Source organism: Xiphias gladius, chromosome 5 (genome assembly GCF_016859285.1).
Source record: "Xiphias gladius isolate SHS-SW01 ecotype Sanya breed wild chromosome 5, ASM1685928v1, whole genome shotgun sequence".
NCBI lineage: Eukaryota > Metazoa > Chordata > Actinopteri > Istiophoriformes > Xiphiidae > Xiphias > Xiphias gladius.
Genome location: NC_053404.1, coordinates 20668396 through 20681752, shown reverse-complemented (window position 1 = coordinate 20681752; position 13357 = coordinate 20668396). Strand labels below are relative to the sequence as shown.

Here is a 13357-nt window from a genome sequence, read left to right as displayed (position 1 = left end):
TGCAGCAGGAAAGACGGCTGCAGCCGTCTCTAATTGAGATGGATTCGTAGATTTGTTCTGTTTGTGGGAATTCAAGTCTGTGTCTGTTTGGAAAATGTTTGGAAAACGTTTGTTAAACTCAAAAAATCCTCGATCACGAGCCGAACTGAAAAGTCAACTTGCCTTTTGCTATTTTGTGGACAAAATATGTAACAGCAACTCTCTTTAGTGTTCACTTTTATGTTTCGTATTTGGTACTTAAATTTCTTGTTAAGCATCTCAAAATACGAACCCAAAAACCGATTCTATCTGCGCTCTAATTTCAGTCACAATATTAGGGCTATGCTTTGTCTCTCTTTTTCTGATAATCCTTTGTTAGCGAAATCGATTTTCCTGCCGTGGAAAGTCACTTTGAGACGACTGTTGTAGCAGAGTTCAGATGGAGGGGGGGAGGGGGGCCTTTTGAGGCGACTGATAAGCTATAAAGGAGAGAGATGAAGGTTCTGTCGGAGAGGATATTCATGAGTCTGTCTGTGTGCCTCTGTGCTGAACTGTGTATATGTGACGGCATGTTACAGCTGCCGAGATTATCAGCTCCGGAGATACCGTATATGACCCGTATCCGCTGTTTGAAGGGGTTGATTTGCACGTGTTGTCTCTCTTTTTCAGAAGTTCATTCGTCGTCTCTTTCCTCCTTTTTTAAAGCTTGATACATGTGTCTCTCTGCGGTGTCCCATATCTCCGTCGAGCTGGTTTCGCAGGCCGCGGGCGCCGCAGTTTGTCCCGCGTCTCGTGCCGTCGACCCGTCGATTGGAACGTGCCCGCGGTCCCGACACCGCCGGCGGACTGACGACGCACAATGCCAGGCGGCTGATTTATGACCGCCGTAGCACGCGGACGCTCCTCCACGCTCCTGCCGTGAAGGTCAACCGCTTGCACAGGGGAGTCGGTGCATTTCATTCAACATTGACCCTGTAAACCTGGACACCCCCCCCATTATCGCTGGAGGCTGTTCAGCTCTCACTCGCTGAGTTTGCATTGTGCTCTTCATTGACTGTGCTCTGGGTCCTCGCCGCCTCCCATTGACTGCGTCTTTGTGTGTTTGTCTACTCCTTCACCACCAACGGATGTCACTGGCATTGATTAACTCTGCGGGCCTCATCAGAGCTTGTTATCCTGTCAATTTTCTCACCAACTGCTCAAGTCATTAACATTTAGGTTACCGTGCAAAATGCCTCACCAGGTGCTCCTGTAGCTCATTTCACTCACGGGAGAGTCTGCCCACACCTGTGCTGCTGTCAGAGAACAGAGTGTGATGTGGAAATGTGATGGAAAGATGCGGTGTTGTTTCTCGGGCAGCTGCTAGAAATTGCGTGACCCCTCTCTGGCAAGGCTCCATTTATAAAGTGTAAAAATTAATTAGTGCGAATGTAGAGAGAACAATGCAGTGATTGTGAAATGCTGATAAGAGCTGTTTTTTTTTTTTTTTTTGGCATTTTGAAGTAAAGAAGTTCTCATGCTTTTTGTTTGAGTAAAAAACTCTCCAGCATCATCACTGCTTAAATCAGATGACTTGATTATAACACGACTGTGTGTTTCTATTCAGCAATAATGCAGATTTAAATGTTGGTAAACCATTAATAAGTACTCAGGGTTTCGCACTTTCCATTAAGTCGTCAGGTTTTGCCGTTACAAATGTCAGACGTTAATAAAGGGTCTTGGGTTTCTCAATTTGTAATGAGCCATTCGCAAAAAGTAAATCACCTGCAGCTGTAGATGTTAATAAATCATTAATATAGGGTTCTACAGTCCATGAAGTCTGTAGTTGTACATGTTAAAGTAGCTAAAATGCCTTAGCTAATTCTTCCGTGAGTGCACGATTGCACGTACTTCTATACAGACTTGTTGTAATTTTTACTGTGAAATTTTGTACTAAAGCTCAAAATGACATGTGTAAATAGCTTGTTTCATCCAACTAATGTTTACTGTTTTATGAACTGACTAATCGTTTGTGCAGTAACTATGCAAATTTTAGACTCTTTTATTTAGGTAAGAGTCTTGCTCAGCTGCTTGCTTGTAGACTACATCTCACATTTGAAAACTTTTTTTTTTTTTTTAAGTGGAAAAAAAAGGGTTTTGTAGAAAAGCCTTACCTTCCTCAATGTATAGTAAAACATGTTATGTTGTTCTGGTCTCGGTCTCGAAACTCTGGTATCGTACCAGCACTAGCATCGAAAAACTTCCCAGTACCGGGAACTATTTCACGTTAATATGTATTTGTTTTACATACTTTTGACCTCGCTCTTCTGTGACAAATTAGAGGAACTGAATCTCAAACCAGTCGCGATGATTTCTGCACTAAGATCGCTCCGACGGCCACTGTAAGGAATTTACCTGACACAATGGCTTTGTGTCGCCGCGCGTGGGAGGAAGTGTTTGGAAATGTAGCTGCACAATATCAACATGTTTCCTAACCTCTGCGCCGTGTCCCCTTTTGCCTGTGCTCAGATCGAGATGTTCCTTTTTTTTTTTTTAAATGTTGGCCACATGTTGCCGACCACTGTCAGCCGCAGGTCTGAGGGGCTCTGTGCGGCTGCAGGCTTTCTATCAGCCGTGTTCGCGAGGCAGAAGAGGGAGCATTGTGAGGCTGAACCTGTTTCATTAGAGGTACCGTGGAAGCATTTGCACGGGGCCATCGGGGATCTCTGCTTGAACACAGGTAGCCTTTCACATGTTTGGCCTCGGGAGACGCCGCTGAAGGTCAGGCATGTCCGCTGTGTATGTACAGTGTGTGCGTTTGCGTGTCTTATGTTTGACATTTGTCTGTTTTTTGTTTTTTTTAGCTCTCTGCTGCAGGGCTCCTGTATGCTACAAGGGAGAGAAGAGAGAGCAGTGTTGGAGATGGGGAGGGAGGTAGTCACAGGTTCGTCAGTGTGTGTGTGATGTCTGTGCGGGTCGAAGGGTGTCGTTCGGCTCGTGTGGGTATGGAGACAGTCAGAACAGCCCCTCTGTCTCTTTTCCACCACCAACCCATCACAACCCTGTCCAGACTCAACACTGCAAAAAATATCCATCATATCCTCTCAAAATAGTCCTTTTTTTTTTTTTTAAGTGGAAACAACTAGGGAAAAATTAAGTGTAGCTCCTTTTTTCTTTTTGATTATTTGATCAATTGTTTAGACTATATAACATCATAGGAAAGTACAAGAAAAAAAGTAATGTCGTCGAACCAACAGTCCAAGAGAGCTTCAATTCACAATGATACAAAACGGAGAAAAGCAGCAAATCCTCACATTTGAGATGCTGGAACCAGCCGCTGTTTGCCTTTTGTGCCTGGTAACTAATGATGAATTGATCGTCAAAACAGTCGGGGATTGAATCTGCAAAATGAGAGGTAGATGGACAGCTTTGTCCCTCCACTAGTCGGTCCGACAGCACGTCCACGCTAGCCTTTTCCTCTCTGGGAGGGAGGGCCATTTTACTCAGATCAGCAGTGACTGACGTATCTCGTCCATCTACATTATTTTCAGGGGAGTCGATTATCGGCCCGAGCTGTGGTGGCGGTTGTTAGGAGCAGTTAGGTTGAGGGTTTTTCAGGGGCATAGAGGACATTTAAAAGTTCCTGTTTCTTTCAGACGACCTGCTCTCCGTCACCGTTTGTCTGGCTCTGGCGCGGTAAAAAAAAACTCCCGCTCTTAATCCCGCCTACAGAGCTATGATAGTTTTTCCAGTTGCCAGTTGTATTGTATAAGAAAAGAGCAGGTGCTGTTTAGTTATTAAAATGTTTTTTTTTTTTTTTTGATGCACAAATGAAGTTCCATTCGGGAGCTGCAGAAGTCACGGCGACGAAGATCTCAAAGCCTTCAGCATGTGCAGTTCTGACCGTCTGCATGCCAAGATACCACTGGGAGTAAATGGGGAAATGTCTTTGTAATGTGGGACTAAGGTTCCAACTTTTCATTATCGATTCATCTCTTTAATTAGTTTTTTTTAAATAATAGTTCCCAGATAAAAGTCCATGGCAACGTCTTCTTTTTTTTTTTTTTCCAAACGTCACTGTCAGATCTACGGCTGAAACGATCAGGCGATTATTCAGTTTGATAAACTGATCATTTATCAAGTAAAAATGTCCAAAATTCACAGTCTCCAGCTTCTCAAATGTGAAGATCTGCTCCTTTTCTCTGTTTTGTATCATTGCAAATTGAGCATCTTTGGGTTCTGGACTGCTGGGTTGACAATATTGTTTTTCACCATACAATATCCTGTAAGTTTTATCAACCAAATGATTAATCAGTTGACTGAAGATATAATCAACAGAAAAAAAACGCAGCCCCAGTCAGATCGGATGAAAGCGCAGCCTCAGGTGACCCCCCCGGCGCGGTGAAAAACACCGGACTCTGCCACAACCACGCGCTAACACGCGCACATACGCGCACTGACAGACGCCGTCCGGCGTTAATCCTGACAAACTGCCACCGTGGGCACCGTAGAGTCCCATTGTTAAGCCCTGTATCTGCCTCGCCTGCTCATTCGCTGGCATACACAACCAAGATTCATTTTCCAATCTATATCCTTCCCAACAGGGCCCATTATCTTCAGTGAGTGTCGATAGGATGCTGAGAGGTGCGCTCTTTCTCTTCTTCATGTACAAATGAGCAGCGGGAGTCGCTTCAGAGCCCGTGTTTGTGTTTGTGTGTGTGCGTACTTATCTTCTGACTTGTAACCTAGCTCGTGTAAGTGCCGGTGAATAACTGGCCTTGGTTAATCTGCGGCGAATTTCCCTGCGTACGCATGTGTGTTAGAGCGGCGGCGCTTTGATGTAGGAGCCTCTGTTGTCATCCCCCCGTGTCGTTACCGGCATCGCAGGGTCCCGCTCAGCTGTCAGACACACCAACGCCAACGCCGCGCTGCCTTTTTAAAGACTGCGCGCTTGCCAGCCAGGGATAAGGCATGTAGGAATATCAAAGCCCATGTATTTGGCAACATCTGGGGACAGTTTCTGGAGGATGACTGGAAGAGACACTATTGAAAGCGGTCTTTAAAGTTGGAATTAGCAAGCCTGAGAACTGTATTGTTTTTTTTTTGTTTTTTTTTCCTTATAAAGAGCTTGCAAAGCTGATTTACAGTCCCCATACATCACTGGGGACTGCGTTGTTATTTCAGAACCACCCCAGTGTTTTCACTTCAGTTTCCTTTTGGAGAGCGAGCAGAGGCTGCATGGCTGTGTTGGCGTGTGTGTGTGTGTGTGTGTGTTGATGTATGTAGAAGCTGAGAGCATATGGTGAGAACTATCATGGGTCTACACCTGCAGCTCCTTGTCTTCTGCCTGGACCACTGCGGAAGGTTATATTTCTGCCTTCTGGATTTGGTCAGCTCAGACTGGTGGCGGCACGGCGTCAACACCGATTCCAGTCTCTCGAGCCTCAGCTGCGAACGGTTTTAACCAGTCCTTCGTTGTTTTCTCATACAGTTTATGTAACGATAATAACATTACATTCGCTTGGAAGATGTCTTTACCCAAAGTGACTTGGCAGTCCTCCTAAACACATACATCGGGCTTGGGGTTCAGTGGGGTTCAGTGTCTTGCTTGACGACACATGTGGACAGGAGGAGCACCACCAGTCTTGCTATTAATGGCCCACCCACAAATGCTTGTTCTAATACATCTGTGCGTGGTATTTCCTTTCTTCTGTCAGCTCACCTATGGTATGTTCATCCTGATTAACTACACTACGAACAGTTAGGGATGCTTGACTTCCGGGGCCCTGTTTCACCAAAGTTGCGCCATACAAGCTGCAGTTTGCAACATGAGTTAATTTCCTGTTGATTTTGAAACGCCGGCGTGCTGTCATTGCAGCCCGTGCATGAGCACGTGGGATGTTGGATTTCTAGACTGAACTGTTGATTGAATGTTCGGTTTGAACGTTATGATGATCAGTTTTTTTATGAGCATTGTAGCTGTCCTCGGTTTAATTATAAGGGATTCAGACAGTTAATTGATTTTAAAAAAACTGTGATATGAGTTAGTTTAGGTGAGTCATTTCATCATTGTGGACTATTGTCCAAGTCCGATTCATCGAATAGTTCGATGATATTAAGGCTGCAACTAACGACTGTTTTTTATTATTGATGAATCCGTTCATTGTTTTGTCTAAAAAATGACATTAACCAGTGAAAAATGGCCGTTGTAATATTGTCAGATGTCTGGTTTTGTTTCTCTGTAGCCTAAAACCCAGTGATATCCAGTCTATTATCACGTGTGACAAAGAAAAGCGTCAGATCCGGACATTTGAGAAGCTGGAAGAAGCTGGATCAATTGACTAATCATCGCAGCTGTAGATGATATTGTAAGATATGTTGCTCTGCACTAAATATTGTTGGACTGACTGATCAACAAACTAATGGACCATCCCTAGAGTCGAGCTGCTCGGCTAAAAACTACAAAAAAAAAAAAAAAATAGACCCTGGTTTTTCCTCATTTTCCAGTCCTAACAGAACTGAGAACGGCTGTTGTAGCTGATTATAGGTGAGACATTATCTTTGTATCAGTTTTGTTTGATAGGACTTTAGAAAAAGAAATCAGCATTTTGAAATTCAAATTACCCAGGCAGGTGGCTGTACAGAGACTGTGAGGTTGCCGCTGCAGAAATGTAAATTAGCATGAGGCTGACAGCCAGCGCCTACAGTCTCAGTATGCGGTCCGTCCTGATGGATTTGTCAGAGGAAGACCTGACCCGTGACTCGGGAGCTACATGCCAATCAGTGTATCGACCCGTTTGTGCTTTCACCAGCCGGAGGTGTCCGCGCTGACATCAGTCTCGGTGAAATATTCCTCTCCTTGGCTGAGCGTCAGATGTGTCCTCAGCCCCGGCGCTGTCTGTCTCACTAAAAGAGATGAACACCGGGAAGGCGAGAGGGAAGGGAGGGAGGGTGCGAAAATAGCCAATGGAAGACGTCAGGGCCATTTCTCAAACTCAGAGCTGTAGTAGCCGGTGGCCCGGCAGCCGGCGACCGCGCTTCTCGACTCTGCAGTTTACGGCAAACGCAGAAACTACTGCTGCTTACTCAACCTTGGTTTACAGCCTTTTATCATTGAGCTTGCCAGCTAGTCCTTCAGGAAAATAGCCCTTATTTGTGACTTTATAATGTGTTTTTCAGGTTCCTTTTAATGTCTTTTACAGCACAACTTCACCCCCTTTGTCCTTCCAGGGACACTCCAGCTGTTACTCAATGATTTCTGCTATCTGCACTGCTGTTTGCTCAGTTTTCCTTGTTTTTAAGATTTCAATTTGCACTTTAAATAGAGGGATTAAATATTCCTAATTGGTTTATGCTCAAAGGATTTCGGATTATAATGAAGTATTTCAACTTGCTTGAAAGTTGGAATTATTAGAAAAAAGTAAGCTTTTCTTAAAAGGACAGTGAAAATGGGACTTTGTGTGATTGTAAGCACAAGGAGACGAGCAAGGGGAGTTTACCCTGAAACGTCTGCAGTCAGTTGCTGCTAAAAAACACCACTGATAGATAGTTACGGAGCGGTCGATGGAGCGTTTCCATTGATTCCTCATCGATAATTAAGGGTAAGAAAAATCGACGTGTTTCAGATGGATTAGAGTCTGTAAAAATTCAGAGTCAATGCACAAAAACCCCTTAAATGGAATTCAATTTGAATGGTTGCTTTCACGAGAGGATGGAGTCTACCAATTTTATTTAGTTTAACCAAGTTCAATGAACCCGTCCTGACTAAAAGCACGTCTTAAGAAAACATGAAATGCAAATAAGTCGATTTTGGAGCTAAATGGATGAATATTCCTCTTCTCTAGGCACCGAGGAGCAGCTTCCCCTCACCTCCAGCCCCTGCAACGAGCTAGCGCATCCCGGACCAGTCTGTCGGCCAGTCGCACAGAGAGAACCTCCGTCAAACGCCGGTAAGAAAGCAAACAACCCTACCCCCCAAGTAACGGAGCGTTATTAGAGATGGTAATGATGATTTCGAATTGCGCAAAAACGCATTTGTAGGTAAAGCGTCCCCGCTCACACGCCGATGCCGCAGCTGCCTTTTTGTCCAAATTGGCCCATTTTGGATTTTACAAAGAAGGGAGAGGAAATCACGTCCCGATTCCTTGGGTGAAAACGATCTGCTGTTGTTGTCGTTGCCGTTGGCGGTGCCAGACGCAACGCCCTCGAGCGAGTGTCAAAGCAGCGCATTTCTCCTCATCACAAGTGTTGGAGAATGTGCCGACTTGTTCACGCGTGTAACCTCAACCCACCGGTTATGTTAATAAAAGATAATAATAGTAGTGGTGAAGTGGTTTCAGTTTTTCCATGACGTACGTGTGTGGAAAAAGTATGAAAGTGAAAAATTGGGATGCAGGTCGTGATCAAATCCTAGTAACACGAACCAACATCTAATCCAATTATGAGGCTATTAGATACCCACAGGCTTAAAAGATATCTATTAGGCCCCTCAGACAAAGCTTCTGTTGCACACTCCGGCCATATCAATCATCTTTTGTGTTTGTCTAGTGTGCTCAAATAAAGACTGCTTACGTCCTCTTTATGCAGCTGATTTCAGATCGAAAACTAAGCGGGGTAATTGTTTACTCTCTGCGCTGGTTGCCGTTTCCCTTTAATGACTGCAGGCCGACTGTTTACACAGTATGGATTACTGAACACACAGCCTGTCATTGATAGAGGATACTGCGTGTTGTTGCGGGTGCTTCACTACATTTCTAGGATCTCGATTCAAAATGTGACTATTGTTTAGTTATAAGACTTCTTATTATTTATTTTTTTATTTTATTTTATTTTTTTTCAGCTTGCCATTGCCTGGCAACCACACACTCCCCATCCGCCTACAGCCTCGTTGCGGGTGGCTACTTGAACCTCCTCGTGTCCTCTCATGTTATTCAGAATGATATTCCCGTGTCTGATTGGCATTTTAAATCTTGATTGCATTAAATGGAAAGTAGCTGGTATGGATTAGGTCTAGTGGGGTTTCGACACAATCAGAGCTAATGGGAAGAATGTTGGTCCAAAAGGGAAATAATCCACCATTTAAATGTGGCTCACACAGGAAATTAATGCGTGAAGGTTAAACTCGCTATTGAATTATATGGGAGCTATGATGTGCTTCTCGGTGAAGGGGCAGGGACACTGTGCAGTGTATCATGTAACATTTGAGATTAGAGTAATGTGGTTTTATTGATATAGAGATGGCTTTCGTGGGCAGCTCTGCAAAAGATGTTTGGAGGGAGACTAGTTTACATCTGTTTGCATGTGTTTTCATAAGTGCCAGCCGCTGCCATGGCAACTGCTTTACACATATATACTTTTTCCTTTTTTTTTAATGGTAATTCTCTGTCCTTTAATTGTACTTGTTTTAGCTTGGTTTTAATTCTGTGCCAGACTGCCACAACGTTGGAAGCACACTGTTATCAAAAATACCTTTTCATCGTGCAGCATTGAGATTTTTAAGGGGCCTAAACCAAACCATGAAAAACTACCCTGGACCAAATCATAGGCTACGTGAGGAAAATGGCCGTTTTTGTTATCGAATGATTTGCTGATTATTTTTCTCAATTAATTGATTCATCGTTTGCTCTGTAAAATATCAGAAAACAGTGTCTCAAATGCCTTGTTTTTGTCCGACCAACGGTTAAAAACCCAAACATCTTCAATTAACTGCAATGTAGGACCCAGAAAAGCAGCACGTTGTCACAACTGGGGATCTGGAAACATCAACTTTGTGCTTGGTTTGGTTTTTGTTAATCTGGCCAAAGCAGAATCGGAATGTTTGAATGAAAATAATTCATTCAAACAGAAAATTTAGTCTCCACTCACTCCACCGTGGTTACAGAGGATCTTCTGTCTAGTGAGGCTACAGTCAACAGTGGCTGGAGTTTACTGTGGCGTGACCCACCCACCGACAACACCGACAAGCTCTGTAACCAGCACCAGGAAAATAAGCTGTGGGTGTGCCCGACCCTGCGATCCTTCGGTAAAACACACGGGCCCAAACAGCCGAGGGGGATCATCAGTCGGCTCCAGAAAAACAGGTTTGAATACTCCGTTTACTGCCTCAGGCGTCCATGTAGGGGGAGGGAGGACGAGTCTGATTGGTAGTGGTGGACTTTGACCTGTTGTCTCACGAGCACGTTAGGCTTCTGTGTTCATCTAAAGGCGGGGAGACTGTTGTTCTTCAAATTTATGATCTGGGGCGTCGCAACTGATCTGTCCCCATCTGGGTGAGCTGGTGTACTTTGTGGGGTGGAAGGATTTTTAATCATTGCCCCCAGTTGTTCTGATTAAGGTCAGTCTGAACACGCATTGTTTGCATTTTCTCCACTAAGTTAGCAGGCAAACTGTGTGCTGATGGATGTCAGTTTCTGTCCTGGCACACAAGCACATTCGATTTTGTGTTTTCGTGGGATTTGGGGGCTTTTTCTAGTGACCTGACTCTAAGGTGTTGTCCTCAGTCGTTCGTTATTTGCTCCTTCCTGACTGTCAAGATTGGATCATAACAGTCATTATGTTTGGGTCTAGCCTTGGTTTTTCTTCTCTTGCTTTCACTGATTGTATGGTCCGTTCCCACCTTAACATTGCTTTAAGCAGTTGCTTAAAAAACGGTTGACAACTAGGGCAATTCATGTTACGCCTTTTCAAAGACTTGCCTGTAGCACGGGTTTGAAGATTTCTGTGTCTAGGCAGAACTGTACTGCCCTGCCAAGCCAAAATGCAGTAAACTACTTCTTTGGTCAAACGACCTGAATCTGACTTTTTCATGTCTCACCTTATCATAAAAATGACTTCACCATCAAATGTGTAATTTTTTGGGGGAAAACCAGCATTAATTTGATGTGGCAAAGCTGCCCTTAAATCACATACTTGAATGTATTTAATTTACAAATGAGTCTATTAAACTTTATTATTAGTTCAAATGGACAAAAAAAACTCTGCTTTCCCTGGACCCTTTAATGAGCGCAGTGTCTAAATGATCTGTGACAATGGTTAATGATGATGATGATAATAACAATAATAATAATGATTTTTCTCAGCCTCACTGTTTCACTCGTTACTGGTCTAATAGTCCAGTGATGAATGCCTAACACCAAATTGGGAGTAAAACACATGCTTTCTATGTAAATAGGTGCTCAAGAATTAAGAGTAAAATGAAGTTGTCAGAGAGCATTAAAAGACAGCGAAGTAGGGAGTTCATCAAGAAAATATTCCCTCGGGGAGGCTTATCCATGGTTTCCTCGGGCTTGCTACTGATTCTCTGCGCCTGCCAACTTAGTTTCCCTCCTGAAACATGGATCTGTGTGTGTGTGTGTGCGCGTGTGTGTGTGTGTGTGTGTGGGGGGGGTTTCTGTGCGGAGTAGATGCCGTTGCCTGCCTCTTTTGTTCGGGTTCGCTCATAATTAACGTGTCGTAGCACCAGCGACAACATTCAGGTGTTAATGGTGACAAGGTGACACGAAACAGTCTGAGGGCAACTCTGAAAACGCGCCGCGCCGTCACCTCGTCACTTCTACCGCCCCTGGTCTCTTCCCCGACAACCTCCAGAGCAAGGTTTTTTGACAGAACGGCAACGATTTTGACAACTTCTGTCTCCTAGCAACACGCAGCGTCTCCCGTCGGCGGTTCAAACTGACTGACACTGTTCAAAGTGTTAACTCGCAGCGTTGCCGCAAGTGGCGATAGATGAGCGAGTCAAGTTGTAGATTGAACTGAAGACGTTACATCTGATGAATGTCTAAACGGACAGTTTTGAGTATCAAGTGAAAGTTTTTTACCCCCCCCCTCCAAAACGTTTACGTGCTGAGCTTCTTATAAACTCAAGCTGGGTCTTTTTAAGCCTGTGCAATGGAAATGGTACAAACACACACCGAAACACACACACACACACACACACACACACTCAACCACATGGGGCATGCGCGCAAACATCCTCGCACGCCGACGCACACTCCTGCTGTGATGCTCGCTGATGTACAAAAAAGATCTCACGCCGCCCGCTGCGTCTCCCCCGGGCTGGATAGGTGCAGAATGTTAAAGTGTCTCCTCTCAGGTAACACCTCGCCGGGAGTGACTCCCATTTACCACTTCCTGCCTGGCTATAAAAGCACAAACCACGAATCCACCTGGGATCCGGCAGATCCCAGGTGGATCTGGCAGATCAGACAGACCACAAGCTCTTTTCTATAAAACTGCGATTTTTTTTTTTTTTCTTTTCCAAACGTCTTTTTTAGAGCCATCTGGTCTGGAGGAAACGGAGCCCCGAGGCCTGTCCTTTGCAGTAAATTTTATCATCCTCTCTTTGGTGAACTCGGTTATTTAATAAGTGAATCGACGTGTTTCATTCCGCAGCGAGCTATAGTCCATTTGAAGAAATGAGACCGGCTCTTACAAAATGATTCCTGGCAGGAGAGGAAAAAGCACATTACGGCCTATAGTTAAAGTTATGAGTCAACTAAAGGCCACTTTCGCTTATGAAATGTTTCCAACAGAGCCATCTTTGTTTTTGAAATAATGGTCCCTTTTCAGGATGTAATTTTTGTTTTTCAAAAACGGTGACAGCACCATTGTCCCACAGTTAATAGTTTTTAAATAATCTTCATTTACGTAGTTTCCATAAGCAGCCTCGTTGCAGATTATCTTAATTAAAAGTGTCAGCGCCGTTTGAAGTTTGGGAAGAGCTGCTGTCCCCGCCGTTATCGCCGTTACCTCCTGGATCTTTATTCGAATCTGTAGATGGAGATCAGGCCTGGGGCTGCTGAAGTCGCAGCACTCACCTCTTTCATCTGCTTTGAAAACTGCGCAGTTTCTCAGTTTAGAGATGCCTTTCATCAACGAGAGGAGAAGGCCGGTGATTTGTTTTGCCGACGAGAGTTTTTTTTTTTTGGACTCTGTGTGACCTCGCTGAGGATTGATGGGAATAGTGTGGAAGCATCAGCAAAAGATGCCGCCAGCCCGCCACTCACATGCATTCGGGTATGGGAGCTCGACCTGACATGCATGCGCACACACACACATACAGTCACAAAACCAAAATAGTCCGACATTAGGGATGCAGAATAAGATGACACACACATTCACTGTACATGGAGACGAAACTTTTGAAAGTTGCAGTATACACATGCGGTACGTAGGAATACTTGCCAAGTTTTCCGGCCATCTGAAATCTAATGAATAAATTTGCCTAAATGTTGCCTGTGAACATGAATTTGTCTTTAAAGGTCAGGAGTCTATAATTCATCAGTTTCTGAGTCGACGGAGAAGAAATTGAAAGTGCATCCCTAACTCTATCAATCCCCCTGCTTCCTCCATTTTTCATGACAGAGCATCAAAAACAGATCACAGCTGATATTATTGTGGT

General features: G+C 44.3%; 1 protein-coding gene across 8 annotated transcripts in view; it reads left to right on the top strand.

The window, feature by feature from the left end:
• Nucleotides 1–13357, top strand: part of rnf152 (ring finger protein 152) — a 50055-nt gene that overhangs the window by 22612 nt on the left and 14086 nt on the right. For 4 of the 8 annotated variants that reach the window (XR_005707482.1, XM_040127129.1, XM_040127133.1 and 1 more), the window contains exon 2: nt 7803–7907. The exons of 1 other annotated variant lie outside the window; for it this stretch is intronic. The gene's annotated coding sequence lies outside the window, so the exon portion shown is untranslated. Of the gene's footprint in view, nt 1–2822; nt 2903–6203; nt 6327–6485; nt 6506–7802; nt 7908–13357 lie in introns of those variants that run through there. 3 more of the 8 variants (XM_040127130.1, XM_040127131.1, XM_040127132.1) reach the window with 3 other exon arrangements.